The sequence below is a fragment of the Lontra canadensis genome, unplaced genomic scaffold (genome assembly GCF_010015895.1).
Source record: "Lontra canadensis isolate GAN:19392208 unplaced genomic scaffold, GSC_riverotter_1.0 scaffold1, whole genome shotgun sequence".
In the NCBI taxonomy this organism is placed as follows: domain Eukaryota; kingdom Metazoa; phylum Chordata; class Mammalia; order Carnivora; family Mustelidae; genus Lontra; species Lontra canadensis.
Window position 1 is genome coordinate 64,036,543 of NW_022630995.1, and position 19,658 is coordinate 64,056,200.

The following is a 19,658-nucleotide window of genomic DNA, read 5'->3' on the forward strand; positions in this document are numbered from 1 at the left end:
GTGGACAGCTGCTCAGTGGGGCATTTGAGTCCGGTCATCTCTGTGCTGTCCCTTGGAGGCAATCTGTCCACACTCATGGGAGGGTGGAAAGTCACATCCACCAACTAAGGGACAGGCTAGCCCCAATATACACACATAACTCTGAGGTTAGCCTCAGAGAAGGGGACCCACTAAAGACCAAAGAAGCACATGCATCCCACACAATTTGCTAGAGATGACCCTTAAGAAAACTGCTTGTGGAAATAGCCCAGGTCCTGGAAAATGGGGGTCCCTCCAATTCCACTGCTGTTCCTTGATTTCCTAGGGCAAGCAGCTGCTCAGCACCTAGATGTGAGGCCCCGGATGGAGGGTCTGGATCCTGCCATCCTGGAACTTGTGATTCATCCATCCACTCAACCACCCATCCCTCTTTCCATGCATTCATTCATCGTCCACCCAGTCTTCTCTCTATCTGTCCATGTATCCTTTCATTGATCATCCATCCATCCATTATCCATTCATGCATCTGTCATCCATCCATGCATCCATTCATGTACCCATCATCCATCCAATCCATCCATTCATCCGTGTATTCATCTGTCCATCTATCCATCATCCATCCAATCCATCCATTAATCTATCCATCATTCATCCCTGTATTTATCCATCCATCCATCCATCCATCCATCATCCACACATCCATCTATTCACGCATCCATCATCCATCCATCCATCCATGTATCCATCATCCATCCGATGCATCCATCCATCTGTCCATCATCCATTCATGCATCCATCATCCATCCTCCCATCATCTATCCATCCATCCATGCATTCATCCATCACCCATCCATCCATGTATCCCTGTATCCATCATCCACCCAGTCCATCCATCTATCTATCCATCATCCATCCATGTATCCATCCATGCATGCATCCATCATCCATCCATCCATGTAACCATGTATCCATCACCCATCCAATCCAATCCACCCATCCATCCCATGTATCCATGTATGCATGATCCATCCATCCATGTATCTATCCATCCATCCATGCACCCATCCATCCATCTACTCACCCTCACCCAATCAATACTGATTTATCAGAGATTTATCTGACATTGCTCTAGGATCTGGGGATATAGCAGTGAGCAAGATAGACAAGGACTCACCCATGTGGGGCTTAAAGTCAGGGCCACCACACACCATTGGGCAGGCTGCACACCGCACAAGGGCATTTCACTGTGGGTGAGTGGGGCTGAAATCTACTTGCCAGGCTATGAACTCTGAAGTGGGCTACCTTGGCCTAGAGGAAGGGAAATCTTTTTCCCAGTAAAAAGATGCCAACCATTCCTCAAGGAACATGCCCTGGGGGCTACTTCCACCTTTTAAATGGCAATAGCAGCCATATCGCATCCTGGGCAATCTCAGAGGGAGGGTGTTACATCCCTCTCAGTCCCAATGCCCTTCAACTCCTAACATATATCTGTCAAGTGTCCTTGTGCCCGCCAATGTTACTTTTCTAGCACCTGAAATAGCTTTCTCCTAAAGTAATACTCCCCAAGTAACTCATTCATCCTTCAAGGAAACCTCCTCCAGGAAGCCCTCCTTAACTACCCTAGAGAGGCTCGGTGACTCCTCTGAGCTGCCACAGATCCAAAGAATTATCCTCCATCTTGGTGCTTACCACTGAGGCAGTGAAGGTCCACCACTGGCCTCAGGGCCAGCCAGAGGTGAGCAGCAGGCCTGTATTATCCACTTCAGTGCCTCGAGTCCTTCACAGGGTTGCCAGATTGAGCAAAAACAAAAACAAACGCAGTTAGTTAAATTTAAATTTCATCTGAACAGTAAATTATTTTCAGCATATCACAAATATGGCATACTTGTACTAAAAATATACAACATTGGGGAACTACTCAGACTAAAAGCTTACTTATTTATCAGAAATTCAGATTTAAACAAGCATCCTGTGTTTTCTGTCAACCTTCACTTCGGTTGGACTCCAGCCTCCAGAGCAGGCCTGGAGCAAAATGAGGTTGAACGTGCTGGATGACCCCAGCATCACTGTGCCTCGTCTCTGCTCCACAGAAGCCCCAGCTAGAGAACAGCCTCATCTGGAGGCTTCCTTGACTCTCCCCATCCAGGCTGGGTGGGATGCCTCCTTTGAATGTCCCCGTACACACCTACTTGAATACACACAGATGTGTACATGCACACTCACACACAGCCTGTGCCCCTTGCTGTCCCTCCAACCCAGCCAGGCTGCCCTGTGTGTTGTCCATCATCCTCTGCACCATGAACCCCAAAAAGACTCCTCCTTGGTCCAGGTCCTGAGGAAGCCCCATCTCTGTAACTTGGTGAGGTCTCACCAGACCAAACAATGAGTTTGAGAAAGTGTCATCAGCCCAGGAATAGATTTTTTTTCTGCCTAATTATAAAATCCATTGCAACAGAAATCACAAAACAGAGCAACTTGACTATTATAGGGACATGCTTTATACCCAAAACTTAAAGAGCTTGTTTTAAAAACTAACCGTAAAACCACTTAATTACTTGGTTTTAAAGCCAGCCATGTGGAAATTATGTCCTATCAATGTACGTTTTGGAGGTGATTTCTGGCACAGAGAGCTCCATGGTGGTGCGTAACGTGCCAGGCTCCCAGGGGCTGCCTCACGTGTCCACAGCCCCGTGCACTCCCTGAGCTGCTCTCATGGCCCTGCTGAGCCTCTCAGAGTCCCAGCAGAGAGACAACTGGTCACTCATAAAGGTGAGGAGCCCAGGGTCCACCCCTGGGGGCCTTGTGGTGCCTGCCAGCCAGTGCATAAGAGGCCAGGACTAAGTTCTGAATGTTTCGACTGCAAATCTTATTGTTTTTCAGATGCCATCCATCTATCCAACCACCCACCTAAGTGCCATTTATCTGTATATTTAGCTGTCTGTTGATTGTCCCATCCATATATACAGCTGCCTACCCACCCATATATCCATCCATCCATCCACCCATCCATCCATCTATTTGTCCATCCACCCATCCATCCATTCATCTGTCTGTCCATCCATCCATCCATCCATTATCTACCCACCCATCCATCCATTCATCTGTCCATCTGTCTGTCCATCCATCCACCCATCCATCCACCCATACATCCTTCCATTCAACAAGCCTTATAGAGTTCCTTATATGCCAAGTTTCTGGGCAAGCAAGGAGGTGGAGTAGGAATAGAACACATTCTCTGACCTCAAGGAGCTCACAGCCCAGTTAGATCACAAGTCCCTCTCCTGAGGTGGACTAAACACAGAGGTGGAGGTGGGTATAAGCTTCCGTGGACCTACAATGGAGTACTGGTCACCGTGATGCGGCAGGGAGTGTTTCATAGGAGAAGAGAACTTTGGGTTGGCTTTTGAAGATGTACAGATATTGACCATGTGTAAGAGGGAAGCATATTCCAAGCAACACTTCTGGTTCTGAAGTTCAAGTTTAAGAACTTTGAGCTCAAAATCTGCCCCTCCCCTGGCTGTGTTTCTGGGGATGAGTCTTTTGAGCTCAGTTTCCTTACCAGTAAGAGGGGGAGAGTCATACTTACTGTGTGTTGCCCACTTTCCTTCTATTCCGCTTCATCTTCTCAGCTGGAACTTTCCCTCTGGGGTGGGATATTTACCAATCCCCCGGTTGTCCTCCTCTCCCCATGACCCTACCAAGTCCCATGGGTTCACATACTGCAGACACACCCCAGTTAACCTCCCAGCCCTGCTGTCACCCTCAACTCCACACTCAGGTCTTCTGCTGTCTCCATGACCCCTAGAAACCATTACTAATGGGCATCTCAGACACGTCGTGCTGCACTCAGAAACTTCCAGAGGGTGGCACCACCCCTAGGCAGGCCGAAAGCCTGGAGGTCAAGTGCATCAGCAAGTTCTGAGCTGCTGTGTCCCGAGCACACTGCCCTTGTGCCCGATCAGCACCCTGGTCCAGCCACCCAACGTCGTCATGCCCCATCCCAGCAGGTACTTCTCTTCAAATAGCCTGGAAGCCTCCTGGCCTGCAAATCCTGCCCTGGATTGGCCACCTCTTCGGTCCCTACCCAGGGACAGGACAGGAAGTCTCCTGTGGGGAGGGTCTCTCATCCTGGCATTGTGTTAGGCAGCCTGGGGTGTGGACTTTGGTGCGGTGGGGAGGTGGCTCTCTCTAGTGACACTAGGTCACTAGTGTCCTCAACAGTAAAGTAAGGCATTTGGACTAGGTGACTGACCTCCCTGCTCCAAGTCCTGATGGGGAACCATCTGGTGTGGTTGTCCTGCCTTCCCCCCTAAGGGGGGCGTCTAGAGGCTCCACCAAGAACAGGTGTCAGGCTGCAACTTGTGTCTCATACTACACTTGGGTTAGGGGCTGCTTTTAGGAACGTAATTGTGTGTGTGTGTGTGTGTGTGTGTGTGTGTGTGGACGTGTGTGTGCTTCTGTGTGTATGTGTGTGTGATTTAAAACACATCAGGATGTTGTACCATGGGAAGGGGTCCTCGCCCGGATTTTGTCAGCCCTCCCCCAACCAGGCCCAGACACTTCATTTCCTCCCACTTTGGAAGCATTGCTGCCTCGGTGGGAGTTTCCCTCCAGCACCTGGCCCTCTTCCTCCTCTTCTGTATCCTGGGCTGGGGAACTGCTGGGCATTTCTCAAGCCTGGCACCTCTCCTGCTGCTTAAAGTTTTGCTCCTGCTGGAGAAGAACAATACAGGGTCACCTGCTTGCCAAGATCAGCCCCCTTTCCACATAACTATTGATTCTTTTCCTTGGTCTTAAAAATATGAGAAAAATGGCCCTTGTTTTTGCTAAGAGTTTTGCTTTATTACATGGCGTGATTCATTGCATGGACGCCAGCATCCAGTGGACCCCGATTTTCATAGGGAGTCCTCATCCTTTCCCACAGTGCACACTGTGTGGCTTATGGAGTCCTCCCTGCCACATGCCAACCCTGGGGGGACACGGAGTGACCAAGACTGCCAGAGCCCCTGCTCTTCAGGACCTTCCTGGGGAAGATGGCTACCTGGGGAGATGGCTGCTTTGAGAAAATGGAGCAGCCTCAGGTCAGGTTCCCCAGAAGCAGGGTCCGAGGCAGGGATTCGGTGCGGCTGTTGTACTGAGGGTAAACACTCAGAAGGACCCTGAGAAAAGAAGCAGCTGAGGAAGGACGTGCTCTCAGGCAGAGTCAGACCTAGGTCTGATCGGCAACAAGTTCAGGAGCACAAAAGAGAGTGGCCCCCTTGGAGGCAAGGAGGCCAGCCTTCCCCCTTCTCCTCATGGAGCTCTGCCTGTGGACCACCAGGGGAGGGTTTAACTTCGCAGGTGAGGGGCTCCTGTCAGCGGAAGGCAATTTTCTGGGAAAGGGATTTGCTGTGAGATGTTGGTGGCTGGCCCCCATGGGGTAGGGGGCTGGTACTCCCCACAGGGTCCGTCACGAGGCAGAGTGGCATCTGTGATAGGGGCTTGATGCTGCTGGCAAGGCTGGGTTTGTCTCGGTTTCCACAGGTCGGCCTGCAGATCGACTGCTTGCTCTCTTCTTACAGATTAGACACAGCAGTGCAGGCCTGGGGGTCGGTAAGCGGAAGGGCCAGGATGGCAGGTCCCACTTCAAGGGTCTCTTCCCCACTGCTATGCTGCCTTCTCCACCCTGGGCAGGCAGGCAGGTCAGTCTTCCAGGCTCTCCTGCTTCTCAGAACAAAGAAGGGGTACTCTAAGGGCTCCCCTCACCAGCTCAGCCTCCTACGAGCTGACGGAGCTCTGGGCAGGGTGTTTAGGCTATGTCCCCAGAAGATCCTCTCGGGAGGAGCCAGTGGGTGAGTGTGCACAGAGCACTCAGAGCAGCATCTGGACTCAGTGAGTGCCTCCCCCCATGCATGGTTGTCCTCATGCTGTTATTTCTACATTCGTTGTTGTTCCTGCCACGATCAGTGTCATTGCCGTGATGCCCACCAGGCTTGGTGCGTTCTGCACATGCTCACATCTACACACGGGCACAGCCAGTAAATCAGGGACAGGGTGGGAGTTTAATGGCATTCGGGGCTGAGGAGGTCCCAGAAATACCCATGTCCTGTCCCAGGGCACAGCCCTTCACCCAGGTTGGCTCCCACAGGGGACAGAGCCACCATCGAGGAAAGCCAGGGACCACCGTGCTCTGTGCCAGGCTCTTCTACCAACCTGAGGCTTGGTTGAAGAGAGAGGCCAGAGAGGGGAGCAAGGAGGGTGGACGGTGCCCCCACTCCTCCTGAGACCACTGAACTAAGTCAAGCTTATCCTGCTGTATGCTCATAGCCAGAAGTCAGCAGAGGTCTGCCAGATTCCAAACCCGTTTTTTTCTATGCCTTGCAGAGTTGAGCTTGTTATAAAGAAAAATACTGATGCCATCTGTGAGGTAGGGAGTCCCTTGTCACTGGAGGCATCCAAGGGACACGGCTATAGCAATTCCAACATCAGAAGTATGCAGGTCTGGCTGGCACCAGCTGAAGCTCTGCACCTTAGCCTGCCATCTGTTTCTGGGTGTTACTGTCTTAAGTGACAGGAAGCAACTGGATCTGCCCCATTCCACCTACCCACACCGACCTTCTCCTTTCTCTGTGCCTGTGGGAGGGGGGAGGGCCAGGCCTCCACCCTGAGTGCTGTGGGGGTAGGGTCTTGGGAACCTGGATGCTGGCCACTTGTCCATGTGTCTCCATCTGGAAACATCTATGCTGAGGGTCCTCGCCGGAAACCAGAACCTTGGCTCACAACCGTTTCCTGCTGTAAGCCCGCTGAAAGCCCTCAGGAAACCTACTCCAGAGCTCTTTCCCTGAGAACTTTAATTAAATCATCATTCATTTGCGGTGAAAGGATGAGAAGGAATTGACAGAGGAGACCACTCATCTCTCCTGTTATCGCTGTGTGTTTGTACAGTTCCCTACCACTTAGGAGGTGTCTGTGGTAATCCTGGGGCCACTCCTTGACCCTAAGGAGTAAAAGCCACAGGACTCACTGGTGACTGATGGCATGTGGCTAAGAAGACAGAAAGAGGGGATGAAAGATGGCACTACCCCACACACCATCTTTCCCCAGGGACACAAGAGCCCACCTTTGATGGTCAGTGATGTCCGGGGACATCAGGACCCCACCTTTGACCATCAGTGGTACCTGGGGACACCAGAGCCCCACCACTGATCATCTGTGATGCCCAGGGACACCAGTGCATACCTTTGACCATCAGTGGTAGGTATCTGGGGACACCAGAACCCTACCTTTGACAATCATGGGGAATACCAGTTCCCCATTTTTGACCATCAGTGGTACCTGGGGACACCACTGCCCACCTTTGACCATCAGTGGTACTTAGGGACACCAGAACCCCACCTTTGACCTGTCGTGATGCCTGGGAACACTAGTCCCCCACCTTTGACAACTAATGACACTACTGCTGGCCTGTGGCTTCCCTCGCAGTGTCCTCTCTGGTCCTCACCTCACATTCCTGCTCAGTCGTTAGTCTCTACAGGCTCTTGTCCAGCACCAGGAAGCACCCAGCCCCCTCAGTTCACTGCTTTTCTTCCAGCGCTGCAGGCAAGAGCCAGAGACTCTTCCAGACTCCCAGCTGCCACCCGGTCCTGCTACCTCCACCCTCTTTACACCTGCAGCCCTCTCCCTGCCCCATGGCCTCCTCATCCTCCTGCCAGACCTGGCCCATCTCACTGTCTCTCTGGTCTTACAGGTGCCCTCCTAGACAACGTCCCCTTTGTTAAATTGTCAGGCCCTCTTCAGGGTTCATAATTGGTCATTCATGTACGTCTTTGGTCATTGTCTCACCACGAGACTGTGGGCTCCATGAAGCGCAAGGACAGCGAGGCTGCCCCCACTCGGTCCCCAACATGATCTGACATTGGTTCCGTGGACACCTGAGTGAACAGTGACGGGAAGAGCACTCTGTGCCCCTTGCCCATCTCTGCAGGTGCAAGGTTCAGCCTGGATGCCTTGGCGGTAGCCTGTCTCCAGCTCACCACCTGTGTGTGGTTGCTGCCCTCCCTGGGCACTCCTGCTTCATCCACCAACAGGGGTAATGATAGTAACTACCTCATTGGAGGGCTGTCCAACTATATAGGGAGCATCTAGTGTAGTGCCTGGTATACAGTAAGTGCTCAAGCCATGCTACGTACAAGCATGTCATGACCCGTCCTCACCCAGAAGAGGACTTTCCACTTGAATCTGTGACCACAGAATGTCAGCAGCCCTTGCGTTGATGACCGTGGCCTTGACCATCTGGTGTGGACATGGATTCATGTCAGATGTCCACCTCCAGGGAAGGGGAGGAGAGTGACTGCTGGTTGACTCTATTTTGACGTTTTCACCTGCCTGACTGGTGCTGGCAATCCTGCCTTGGTCTCTGTTCTCAAATGTTTGAAGAGAAAGCCTTCAGCAATCCCACAGTTACTTCTGAAAGCTGCCATCTTTCTCCTGGAGGCTGCTGGGTCCCTGTCGAAGAGGCGTAGCAGAGACTGACCTACGTCCTCTTGCTTGCCACTGTTCAATCAGGGAGCGGATGAATGAGCAAATTGTTCACAGATCTAATCGTACGTAGTTAATATAGCTGTCCTGATACAAGACATTCTTCCAAAACCAGTCATTCCGGAGAATTAGCCGTCCACCGCACTCTGCCCCAGCAAGTGGGCTTTTAGCTCTGTCTGCAAAATACCTTCAGACAGCCAAACAAAACACAATTAGACTGTGCTCACTCCAAAAACTCCGTGTGAGCCCCTTTAGAGAACAGAGATCATCAATAATTACGGGGGAGGGGCCGTGGGGGCCTCTCATGTCACAAATGCTGTGGGCAAGATTATTAATAAATCAACGATATAAAACAGTGGCAACGAGCTCTTTTTTTTATGGCCTGAAATATGTTTGCGTTATCTAGTTACTATTGATCGACGCAAGACGTTCCAAGTCAGCCTCCGGCCAAAGGGAAAAGGTTCACCTCTCTGTTGAATTTACAAATGCTCTTGGAGAGGTTTCCTGGCACGTGAGTGATTGTCAGGCTGGTAATTAAGTCTGAACCAGCCCTTTCCTGACAATCCATTCATTAATTGTGTTTGTGTGGACGTTTTCCTAAATTGCTCTGGATGCCCATCAGCTCGAGGGTTGACCTGGATGCAGGGGGAGGTGGTTAGCCTCAGCCAGTGTGGGGTCTCAGTCCCGTGTCACGGTTCTCAGCCTGTGTGGGCCTGAGCGGGTCCTTTCCCCCTCTTTGCTTCTGGGTGTTCTCTGTGAAATGGAGCCAGGCACATCCCCCACCTCGTCACTGTTGCAGAAAAATGAGAACCCATGTGTCGGGGCCACGTTCAAAGCCACTTCGAGGTCTTAGCAAATGCCCTGGATGCTGGTAGGTAAGGGCTGAGATGTCTCAAGGCTTGGACCTGAGCGAGCCAAATGACCTTTCTGACGAGACAGTGGCTGGAAGTAAGGCCTGCGATGGGTTGGCCTGAGAAAAAGGAACCAGGGTTTGCTCCTCATATCGGGTGGAATAGTTCCAGAGAGTTTCGCATGGTCAGGGCTGGTCCGGAAGCCCTTGGGACATCTGAGCAGGGACTTGGAGGCTGACGGCTGATGGGGCTGTGGGTAGGGGTCAGAAGGCTCAGTCCCAGGAGGCGGGGTGCGGGGCTCAGAAGGGCTGCTATCAGCCACCCCTCCCCCTTCATCTGTTAAACATTTGCCAGAAAGAGACTTCAGTGCTATTTGGTAAAGACTGTTCCCCACTGATCAGCTCAGCACCTGCTGTGTCCCAGGTGGGGGTTTGGGATCCAGCATCAAGCAAGAGAGATGTGATCCCGACAGCGTGATCTTGGGGGGGGGCGGACAGTAACGGCAGGGGGGGCAATGTGAAAGGAGGGCGTGGGGAGCTGGTCGGGGAGATGGAAAAGCTCCGGGACCAATGGCTGACATCACCCTGACTCTGCCTAATGCCACTGAACCGTGAACTCAAAGGGTTAAAAGAGTGAGTTTTGTGTTACTCTCTTCACTGCAGTTAAAAAAATAATGTAAGCAGATGTTTACGGAGAGTGTTCATAATGGTCTTTAAGACCATAGGGTATGCTGGCATCAGGGCCTGTTTAAATGCGGAAGGAAGAGCCCCCCACCCCCCAGAAGGTGGTCTCTGAGTTGAGGGGCTGCCCTGTGGTCAGGAAAGTGCCCTCCAGAGCGGGAGCCCCAGCAGGAAGGGCCTGGGGCCAGCAGGGCTGAGTGAGGGAGGGCTGGGCTCTGGGCCCGGGGTGCAGGCCCACAGGAGGTAGGCAGGCAGAGGTGTGGGGCAGGGTGGGGGGACTGGGGAGGGCGTCCCCCCTGTTGGCCCCCAGGTGCTTGCCTGTCCCGCTGCCCCACCCCCTCCTCATGGGCTCCTCTTGGCTCTCTTTCCCCACCCCCAGCTAGCACTTACATCGTTCTCAACCCCAGGTGGGCTCCTCCACCCCCAGGACCCCCAGCCCATGTGACTTCCAGACACCTGTCCCCAGTGCAGATTTCCAGGGAGCTACACTCCCCCTGGATGTCACCCCAAGCCCCTTCCTCCACCAGGTGTCCCTCAGGGCCTGCCGCCCCATGCGGGTTTCTCAATGGGCCACCCCTCCTTCTGCCCTGAGCCGGCTCTTCCTCCTGTGCCCTCCTCTCCGGCAGCTGGGCCAGAGCTTGGGTGAGTTCCCACATTTCCTCATTCTGTTCATTCCGTGCCGAACCCACTAAACTCCCAATTCGGCCGTGTGTTGGAGCCTGCCCTCTCTGTGGCATCACGGGGCTGTCTCACCCAGGTGACCTCTGTGGCCTCCACATCAGCCTCCGGTCTGCCCCAGGCCTCAGCCTTCACTGCAGTGGGAGGGAAGACGGCCAAGGGCGTCTGGGCGAAGTGGGAAGCATTCTTAATTTGATAGTGAGCGTGCTGCAGCGGTGGTGGGGGACGGGGGATAGGGTGGCTGGAAGCCATCCAGGGTGGTGGGAACTCGGGCTGTGGGCTGGTGAGGTCATGGGACAGGGTCGTGAATGTCACCCTCAGGAGTGACCCTGAAGGGATTTCAGCAGGCTTGTGTTTGCGTAAATTCAGATTACCCTGGACTTCTCCAATGATGGATCTTTCTGGTTTAAGAAAGCACAGAAATAATGATGAGCCTTTGGGTAATTCTCCAGCACTTTTGAATATGGGAGCTAATTTGGGATCTCAGCACGGAAGAGATTACCATCTCCAATTTAAGGTTGAGGAGAGTGGCTTGCCTAAGGTCATGGAGCACAGAGATGGCAGAAACCCCAGTGCAGTCAGACTCTGTCCTGTGACCTCTTCCGTGCTCCTGGTTGCCCACACGGACACTATCGTGGGGTGATGAGTTCCGACGATTGTGGGTAGCTGATCCGAGGGCGTGCGGAACATCCCAGCAGGACGCATCCGTCCACAAGAGCGAGGCTCCGGGTGGGAGAGTTATTTTTGCTCATCATGACTCACATAGGCGTGGATGAGACGCTGTGCACGGCTGCTAATTTAAGACCGGAGGGTGGATGCCGCTGGATTTGTTGGTCTCCGCTGTCTGCCTCTCCTGGCGTCAAAGCCGTTTTCTGCATCCCTCTCTGGGAGCATCTGTCTGGCCAGGAATAGACCGGGTGACTGGGTTTTAAATAGGTAACTGCAGATGACAGGGAGCCGGGGGGCTGGGGTGGGGACCCTTGTAGGGATAAACTTGGTAAAGGGCAAACTAAAATAAGAAATCCTCCCCTTGCTGTGGTTCTGAATGGAAACCAGAGATCTGTGGCTCATCCAAAAGGAGCCCTAGCAGAGGCGAGAAATAGTTTCTGGATGCTGTTTGTTTCCCTTTTTAAACGTGGAGCTCTGAAAGCCGTGACGTAGGCGAGTGCCGCGGCCACACAGGCTGGGAGGCTGGCACCACCTTTCGGAGGAGAGGGGCTGGGAGACCTATGGGAAGCCTTGGCCTCGGGAAGGCGACTTGGTGGCCTGAGCGGGGTGGGCCATGTGCTGTTCCCACGGTGGGGGGTGGGGGGGGGTGGGGAATATGATGTCAGGCCGGCATGTCCAAACAGGAGTCAGGGCCAGCGGGGGCGGGAGCCGGCCTGGAACTGGCCTGGAGGCGGCTGTGCGTGTGGGAGGGTCAGAGAAGGTCGTCTGGTGCCCTGGGTTCAGATAGGTCTCCTGACCTGGTGGAAAGGAAAACCCGAGTCCCGTATCAGGATAGCACATGGGCAGCCCTGTCCCCTTGGAGTGTCTTTCTGCATGAGGCTGTGACCCATCTCCACTTGGAGCCTGGGGTGTACCTCCTGCAGAAACTTCCAGAAAGTCTCTCGTCTACTCCAGTCCAGCCTAGGGGAGGGCCCCCTGCCTCCACCATTAAAAGCCTTCCACTGTCTTCTGTGAGCTCCCCCGAGGCAGGCATCCTGAGGGGCTTGTTTCCCAGCTGAGGTCTGATGTGCAGCTCAATGACTCAGTTAATGATTTGTGAGAACAAGACCAAGACCAAGACCGTAGGACAAAGGGAAGAAGGGAAGGATGAAGAGGAACGAAGTCCTCTGCCCCTTCCTTTGCGTGGCCAGAAGTTCATCCCCAAAGCCCTAGATGGACCCACAGACCTCTGGAGGCCAGTCCTCATAGCCCTTGAAGGTGGCAGGGTCTCTCTGGACATCACAAGTGTGTTCCCGCAGGAACCCTAGTGTTTGCTGCTACTTACTGAGCAGACTGGCCATGCTGTGTGCTAGCGGTGCGGGCAGGTGATGTCGGGAGGGATGAGGCCGCAGACCCTGGCTGGCAGTGTGACCTTCCACAGGCCCTTGGCCTCTCTGGCCATGCTCCAGCCCATGCGCCGGAGAGAGAGGGGTCATTTCCCCGGGGGCAGCATCTGTACCCTCTGCCCACGTCTGTCCTGGGGTCTCATAGTGCAGGGGGCCGTATGCTTCCCCTCACTCTCATCACCACATATGACATGCCTTAGCAACGTGATCCTGACTCACAACAGGGCTTGGTGACCTCCTGCAGGAACAGTAATCCGAGTTGTCCCTTACGGCGAGCCCCCTCATGTTCAGGATGCTCGCTGTGTCCCAGGCACCAGGCTGGTCTGCTACACACTTTGTGCCTTGACTCTCCTGGTCGCCTCGGCAACGGGGATTCCTCTCTACTTACAGATGAGGAAACAGCAGCCCAGAGAGGTACACTAGCTTTCCCAAGGCTGCACAGCTCACAGCTCAGGGGGGTAACGGTGGTCTGAAGCCCCACTCTGCGCGCCCCCCATGTTTGTGTTGTGGCCTAGCTGGACTCCTGGGGCTCTCATCCGTATTTTCCCCACCCCGTGGAGCATCGTCAGAGTATCTGCGAGGGTGGCCATGAGCTACAGAATCCCAGGGAAGGACGTGGCATGGGAGACACGTGGCTTATTTCATGGTCACTCAGTGGGCAACAGAGCAGAGTCAGCCGTACTCAGAGTCACATAGCTGGTGGGCTCAGAGCTGAGAACCATCAGGAACTACAGCCCAGAGCAGATGTCCCGAGGCTGGAAGATCAGGGCTCACCAGGGACTTTGAGAAAGTGCTGATTTCCACCCCCGTGGGGCAGACACAGTGTGCTTCCAGCAGCCTCCATGCCGCTGGGGCTAGGGGTCCCAGAGTTTATTAGCAGAATCCCTGTGGGATGATGGAGGCAGACTCCAGACCCAGACCTAGTGCTTGCTGTAATGCTTGCTTGCTGCCACGTTGGAATTCCTTATTCTTCTTGAGCAAGGAGCCCCGCATTTGGGGCCCCGCGGATTACCTAGGCAGTCCTGGGACTCACACTCAGTGGGGCTGTCCGCTGGTCCTCTGAACTTGTCCCATATTTCTCTCCAACGTATAGCCTCTGATTTCCAAACACCCAGCCTCGTGGGCCCCCGGAAGCTGGTGCAGGTACCATATGCTGGCCCGGAATAGTAAACAGTAAAAATACACCGTTGGAAATAGTCTGGTTCCCAATTTGGGAGAACAGTCTGCCAGCCTCCGCTCTGCGCTATGCTAATTGATTTGTTTTCTTTGCTCTAGTAATCCTTTCATTGTCAGCACTTTCTTGTCCCCCAATCTTTCCTGGCTTACTTGTCCCACTCCGAGGCCCAAAATAACCCCCGATCCAGATTGCTGGGCCCCCCGCCAGAACGACTTCCTCAGGTTCTTGTTTCTCCACTGCAGTTCCACTGTGGGCAGGCCTCCGTCGTCAAGGAGGGCCGTGATGGAGCTGTGACCCTGTCCCCAGAGCCCTGATTCTGTGTGGGAGTGGCACCAACACCTGTTTATGGGCACCTGGTGCCTGCTCGGGACCAGGCCCTGTAGTCCTGGCTGGAGGCATGGCCCTGATGAAGACACAGGGCTTTCCTAGAGGGGGAGGCAGACTCCCAAAGAGAACACTAAGAATGTTGGGCTGGAGCAGATGAATGCCGGAGATGCTGGAGAGAGGGGCAGAGGAGGTATTGGAATAAATCTACTGGAGGACTTGTATCACGGAGGGCTGCCTGGAGGCAGTGACCTTTGAAATGAGCCTCAGTGGATAAAGAGGTGTTAGACAAGCAGATACAAAGGGGAAAGACATCCCAGAATAAAAACAGGGTAAACTCATGCTGGAGGCGTCTGCAAAATTAAGTGAGAAATATTCAGCTTTGTGGAAGCGGCCCAGAATTGGGGTCTCTGATCATTTTCACAAGCTGTTTTAAGTTCATCACACGTGGGTTTTGTATCATTTTGAAGTTGTCAGATCTGAATCTGAATTATCTGCGATGAGGTTGGGGGAGTCTTGGTCCCACCGCACATTCTAGCCCAAGGGAACCATGCGTGAAAAGGCAGTCAAGATGTGAACAGTCTCAGGGAACTGGAGAAACACAGCAGGGCTCTATGGGGCTGACACCTGAAGCCTGAGGCAGGGGGTGGGGGGAGAGGCGGGTCAGGGACCCCCACCCTCACGTCATGCTGTCCTCTCTGACTGAAACACCCTCCCCTGGGTCTGCCAGTCAAATTTCCATCCATTTTTCACGAAGCTCACCTGGGGTGGGAGGTCACCTCTTCTAGGAAGCCTTCCTTTGGGCCCCGTACCTGGATTCTCCTTTCCCCCTTGGCTCTGCTGCCACAAAGTCCTGGTCACACCTGAATCTTTGCTCAACTCTGTGGTCTTAGCACCAACGGAAGAATGAAGGAATGGATGAGTGAATGAATGAGTCTTCTCTGATGTGTGAAGCTCTGGGTAATGGGGAGAAGTAAATGAGGTTTGTTATGACGTCACGTCTCCAGGCTTCTGCTATAGCTCTAGGAATGTTCTCCTCCCAGAGGAAAAGAGCGGACAAATAATTCCTCTCGGAATCAAGGGTTGAGATGGACTCCTTTATTCATTCACCTGTGCATGCATTCAGTCGGTATCCGTCAGGCAGGGATTAACCCACAGCGCGCTGGGCTCTGTGCCAGCAGAACAGGAGTCAGGTCGCCATCCCTGCGCTCAAGAGGCACAATCTCCTGGGGGAGGTGGCTAAGTCAATCGTTGCATCATAAGAACATGGAGAAATCGTCATCATGAGAAAGCGTTTTGAGGAGTGACGTTTGGGCTTCCCTGGCCAGATGGCCCCAAGGAGCCAGGCATGTGGGCAGCCGCCCTGGGGTGGGGCACAGAGCCTGGGCCACATTTGGGCAGATGCTGAGTGAACCCAGCCATCTCCAGTAAGATGGGTGAGAAATCTGGGTGACTTGTTTCATTCTTCCCGATTATCCGGGGAGACCAGGTGCAGCACAGAGCAACATTTAGAAATAGAAGCAGGGTGTTGTGGCAAAGGAGACCGCCCAAGCCCCCCTCCCCACCACTAGCCAGAGTGGGAGCCTTGGGGCAATGAGATAACAGAACAGCCTTGAATTACAACTCAAAGTCTAACATAAATATTCATGAGTTCATAGTGACGTAAATAAATGAGTCAGTAAGTGCAGGGGTGAGGAGACCAGTCTCCCATGCAGAACAATTCACAAGAAGGCTCTCAGCTCCTCTGCCTCAAGGAGGGGAGCCGCTCTCCCCACCGCAGGTGTGGGCTGTGCAGGGGGCTGTCCTCCAAGAGGGCATCGTGGACGCAGGGAAGAAAGGAGGGCCTGTTCCTCTGGGGGGCCCTGAACCAGTACCACAAGGCTGGTGAGGCCAGCACCATGGCTGTGGGCTCCCCTTTGGGCCCACTGCAACAAGAAGGGTCCTCACCTCTGTGCCTTTCCTTCCCCAAACCCCTGACGCCAGTTTTTACCACGAGGAAAGCCTAGACAAGCCGAAATCAGAGTCAGTCTGCAAAAGACCCAACCAGAGCTTCTCAACAGTGTCAAGGTCAAGAAAAACAAGGTGCCTTTGAGAAAGTCATGGCCCAGAGGAGCTAAGGAGGTGTGACGCCTGAATGTCATGTGGGTTCCTAGATGGGATCCCAGACCAGGAAAAGCCACTCGAGGAACGTAGCACGTGGTTCAGACCGTACATATGTGGGTATGCTGGCTCCTTAACCGTACAGACATCTGACACTGACGTGAGCTATCCTGGCAGAGAACACTGCCTCGGGCGCTGTGGGACTCTCTGTCCTATCCTTGCCACCTTTCTGTAAAGTTAAAACTATTCTAAGCTACAGCGTTCATTGAAAATAAGAAACTCCTTCTAACTCCACCACTTAAAAACACTATTAAGGTCCTCGTGTTGCTTTCATTGGTTTTTTCAAAATTGAGGTGTAATTGACATGTAACATTACCTTAGTTTCGAGCGTAGGACATCATGATTCAGTCTTTACGGGGAAGCGATCGTCCCTGTACGCCTGGTTACCATCCGCTGCCACACGATGTCACAGTGATGCTTTCCCGTGAGGAGACCGTTCAGGATCCCCTCTCTCAGCCACATCCAGACACACAGTCCTGTGTGTCACCATGCTGGGCCCATGGCAGCCCGAGACCTGCTCACTTGGCAACGGGCAGTGTGGGCCTTCTGACGCAGTCACCCCTCGCCCACCCACCCCCTGCGGTGCCCACCTGTTCTCTGGAGCTGTGAGCTCAGGCTTTGCTTTGTTTACAAGAGTCTACCTGCAAGCCTGATCTCAGGGCATTTGTCTCCCACTGGGCATGACGCCCTCAAGGTCCATCCCTGGGGTCACGAGGGGTGGCGTTTCCTCTTATATGATGGCTGAACAGTGAGCCCTCCACTCCCGTTTCTGTGCACCTCTGCTGATAAGATCAGGTGTACTCTCCTATGGTAACCATTGGCAAAATTATCATAGGCTTCCTGACGTTTTGTCTTTGGGAGATACATAGTCTCTCGTAAATTTGCACTCACTTCTTTTTGTGAGTGCGTGAGCGCCCTTGTCATTCCACATTTCCTGGGATGATTATACGTGCCCGTTCTTGGCCCCTCTGCTTCTCCTGCCTGGAAACCACCCCCGAGGGACACCTCCCACAAGGCTCCTCCACCTTCCGAGAGCACGGCCGCCTAGAGGCAGGCTCTGGGAGTGCCCTACCTGCCCTTCTCTTTCGGCCCCCTCGGCTGGCCAGCGCGGGCGGGATCTCTGCCATGGGAGACCAGCTGTGGCTTGCACAACTCCTCAGGGTTCCCCTGGAAAGAGCGCATGAGATACCGTTTGTAAAGACAGGAGCTCGTGCAATTCTTGATTTCTGCCCCGTGTGCTTCATCGTCTTCTAGAGGAAATGTTGGGGTGTGGGGAGCCCATCGCAGTGGGGCATCCACATGATGGGGGCTTAGTGTCCCATAGCCCCCGCCCCTGGGAAGGAAGAGGTCATCTCGGTGCTGGGCTGGTCCCACCCCCCTTCCCCACCGGCACCCCACCCTGCATGGGCTCCCTCTCAACTCCAGACCCTGGCTCCTTCCTACACGGTGTATGACCTGAGGCAGTTTGCTTCCCCTCTCTGTGCCTCGGTTTCCCCATCCACCGAGCAGAGATCATAACTGCCCCACTGAGCTCTAGTGAGGATGTGGTGGTCTCGAACACTCACAGTAGACTTTAACTGCAGGCTCGCCCAATGCCAGGCACCATATTATTTTCCACATTTTACAGACAAAGAAACTGAGGCAGGGAATGGCCAGCCAGCTTGCTTCAGGTCACACAGACATGGAATTTGAACTGGGCTATCTGAGGTTGAGTGTGCCCTGACCCCTATTCTATCAGCACATGGTATCTGTTCGTTCATTCATTGATTGATTCATTCATTCATTGATTCATTCATTCAATAAGTGTGTGGAGTCCCCAGGCCCTGCAGGGGTGGGGGTGGGGAGGAGGATAGCAGGAAACCCCACAGACCTGGCCCCGGCCCCAAGGGGCCACAGTCCTGGGAGAAGAGGCTACCTTCATGACAGGTGGTGAGCTTTTGCTGGGCAAATACCAGGTCCCCTGTGGCCTTGAATCAGGGGGCTCCACTGGGCCCCGGGGGTGAGGGGGAAACAGAGGAAACAGGTGTTGTGGGGAGGGGGCTGTACGTGGGTGGACCCTACTGGCTGTGGCCAGCTCACAAGCAGGAGTCAGGGAGGGAGGCCAGTCCAGGAGGAGCCTGCAGACCCTGTCACAGAGGTCACAGTCTCCTTGGGGCCGTGAGGAGCCCAGAACTTTCCATGAGGTGTGTGCGTAGGAAGACTACCCCCAGCTTCATTGTGGAAACTGGGACTCCCAGAAGAGGGTGGAGGTAGAGACTGGGCCCACCCATGCTGCTGGGGGCTGACCATGTGGTCTGGGGGAGTGGGATCCTCTCACAGTGGTAGGAGCCCACATCGTCTTCCCAACCCTCCAGACTGGCTGACCCTCTCTGGCCTCAGGGGAAGGAGGGAAGCCTCTCCCTCTCCCCCTTTTCTCTCTTTCTGAGGGTCCCTTTGGTCCCCTGTGTGCAGTTAGCAGGGCCAACCTGTTCTGACCCATAGTCGGCCTTTCCTGAACTTTCTGGAAGACCCGGGGCACCTCGCAGCCCAGGAGGGCATGTACCTACGTGCTTGGGAAGTGGACAAACCCAGAGAGGGCCACAGGCCGGCTTCCCCAACTTTCTTGACCCTCTGGGCGGAACCAAGAGAGGCCTTATGGGACCCCCACCCACGGGAGAATTCTGCAGGTGGCGGGGCTGTCCCTCATCTTCTCCATGGGCACCTTGCCTGCCAGTTCCCAGGATGACCTCATCCTGAGATGTTTAACTTGATCCCACCTGTGCAGACCCCGTTTCTAAGTGAGGTCACCTTCACAGGAACTAGGGTGGGGACACAGGGACATGGTGTCTCTCCGGGTTCCCCATTCCACCCACCACGGTGCCCTCTAAGGCCTCATGGAGCCAGACACGCTGTTAACTATCCAGTCCCGTCCCCCTCGGCCACCTCACATCCGAGCTCCTGCCCAGCGCCTGCTGTCCCGGGTCGCCCCCCTACCTGGTCCAGTGCTCTGCTTCTGCACGCAGCCCCCAGCCCGGCCTCCCCAGCCCCCTGCTTTGTTTCCACAGGCTGCCGGTCAGGCCCACAGTGGGCGACACACTGATGTATCTCACACTGCCCCCATAGAATGGACTATTCACGGCAGAAAACCCCAGCTCGTGGTCGGCCTCGCCCTGTGGACAGTGCCTGGCTGGGGGACAGAGTTGTGGAGGGAATTAATGAGTTACTAATTAGCAGGAGTGGGTGGGGCAGGGTGGGAGCA

The 19,658-nt window shown here is 54.1% G+C and overlaps 1 protein-coding gene across 2 annotated transcripts in view; it reads left to right on the forward strand.

Annotated features, from left to right (window-relative positions):
- Window positions 1-19,658, forward strand: part of SORCS2 (sortilin related VPS10 domain containing receptor 2) — a 421,402-nt gene that overhangs the window by 329,617 nt on the left and 72,127 nt on the right. The window lies entirely within an intron of this gene.